Genomic DNA, 2,217 nt, shown 5'->3' with positions numbered 1-2,217 from the left:
GCTAGGAAATTGTGTATAATTTTGTAAAGTTTATTCCTAAGTATTTTCTTCCTTTTAAAATCAAGATATAATTCACATACTATAAAATTCACCTTTAGTGTACAAATAATTGGCTTTTAGTACATTTGCAAGGTTGTGGAATCATCACCACTATCTACATATATCTCAATATCTGATTCCAGAATATTTTCTCCACCCTATAAAGAAACCACTAGTGGAAACCACTAATCTACTTTATATCTACATGGATTTTCTTATTCTGGGTATTTCATACAAATCGTTTCCTTTTTTGGTGTATCATAAATGGAATTGTTTTCTTAATTTTATTTTCGTATTGTTTATTGCAAGTCTATGAAAGTACAGTTGATTGTTGTATATTGATCTTGCATCCTGCAACCTTGCCTAACTTGTTTATTAGGTCTAATAGTGGTTTTTGTGAATTCCTTATGATTTTTTTTTTCAGGTTTCAGAGTGATGTTCAATGCTATGTGCATGAAAACACAATGCAGTTTCCAGAAATGAACAAAAAAGTCTTAGGTTGCACTGTGGAATTCCTTGGCGTCCATCTTGAGGGCTTGGGTTGTTTCAGCTGCAGCAGATGCTGAGATGAAAGGAGCCAGCACCACTAGACACCACAGGGATCCACAGACAGTCCAGTTTAATTAACTGTCCTTCTTAAATTTGCCATTGATGTATAACACCCAGTCTAGAATCAGCCACCAGCTCCATGGTGCCCACATCACCCCACATGCCCGCTGTGGGGACCCAGTTGTTGGCCAGCTCTGGGTAGTGCAGGCCCAGGAACCTGCTTAGCATCGTGGCGCCACTGGCACCTTCAGGGTTATCCTGTCCTGCCAGCCTGGACATGTTGCTGATTCCTTACGATTTTATATATAGATGATCATAACATCTGAAAATAGAGATAGTTTACTTCTTCATTCTGATTGGGATGCTTTTTATTATTATTTAGTTAGTTTAATTGACTGGGCTAGAACCTCCAGTATAATGTTGAATAGAAGTGGCAAGAGCAGACATCCTGGTCTTATTCCAGATCTTGGGGGAAAAGCTTTCAGTCTTTCACTATTAAGTATGATGTTAGCTGTAAGTTTTTTGTCGATGCTCTAATCAGGTTGAGGGAGTTTCCTTCTGTTCCTAGTGTGTTGAATGTTGTCAAATGCATTTATGCATCTATTTGAGATGAACATACAGTTTTTGTCCCTTATTCTCTTAATATTGTGTGTTACAGTAATTGATTTTTGTATGTTGAACCAATGTTGCATTCCTGGGATAAATCCTACTTGGTCATGGTGTATAAACTTGTTCATATGTTGCTGCATTTGGTTTGCTAGGATTTTGTTGAGGATATTTGTTTCTATATTTATAAGAGATGTTGGTGTGTTGTTTTCTTTCTTGTGATATTTTTGTCTGGTTTTGGTATCAGGATAACACTGGTCTCATAGAATAAGTTGGGAAGGCATTCCCTCTTTTTCTATATTTTAGAAATGTTTGTAAAGTATTAGAATTAATTTTTCTTTAAACGTTTGAAGGAATTCACCAGTAAAGTCACTTAAGCCTGGGCTTTTTTTGTGGGAAGGTTTTTGATTACTGATTGAATTTCTTTAGCATTCTTTTAGAGCAAGTCTGCTGGCAATGAATTGTCTTAATATTTCTTCATCTGAGAATATCTTTGTTTCACTTTTATTCCTGAAGTATATTTTCACTGGCTGTAAAATTTTGGGATGTCAGTTCTTTTCTTTTAGCACTTGAAAAAATATGCTGGCCTCCATGGTTTCTGATGAGAAATCCACAGTTATTTGAATCATGCTCCCCTATAAGTAATGTGTCATTTTTCTCTGGTTGGTTTCAAGAATTTTTTCTTTATCTTTTTTTCTCAGCAGTTTGATTATGATGGGGATGGGCATGGATTTCTTTGAGTTTATCCTGTTTGGGCTTCACTAAACTTCTTGGTTCTTATAGGTTTGTCTTTTCTCAGATTTGGGAAATATTCATATATTATTTCTTCAAATACTTCTTTTTTCTCTTCTTCTGGAATTCTGATGACATGAATTGATGTTGTCCTTAGGCCCTGTTCATTTTTTAATAAAAATATTTTTCTCTCATTCAGATTAGATAATTTCTATGAATCTATTTTCAAGTTCACTGATGTTTTCTTCTATCATCTCTATTATGCTATTGAGTCCATCAGTGAGGTTTTTA

At 35.1% G+C, this 2,217-nt stretch overlaps 1 pseudogene; it reads right to left on the bottom strand.

Annotated features, from left to right (window-relative positions):
* Nucleotides 1-662: 662 nt before the first annotated feature.
* Nucleotides 663-816, bottom strand: LOC134374701 (cytochrome b-c1 complex subunit 10-like; annotated as a pseudogene).
* Nucleotides 817-2,217: the final 1,401 nt, after the last annotated feature.

Source organism: Cynocephalus volans, chromosome 4 (genome assembly GCF_027409185.1).
Source record: "Cynocephalus volans isolate mCynVol1 chromosome 4, mCynVol1.pri, whole genome shotgun sequence".
NCBI lineage: Eukaryota > Metazoa > Chordata > Mammalia > Dermoptera > Cynocephalidae > Cynocephalus > Cynocephalus volans.
Note: the sequence above shows the minus strand (reverse complement) of the source record. Positions and strands in the feature narration are given on the sequence as shown.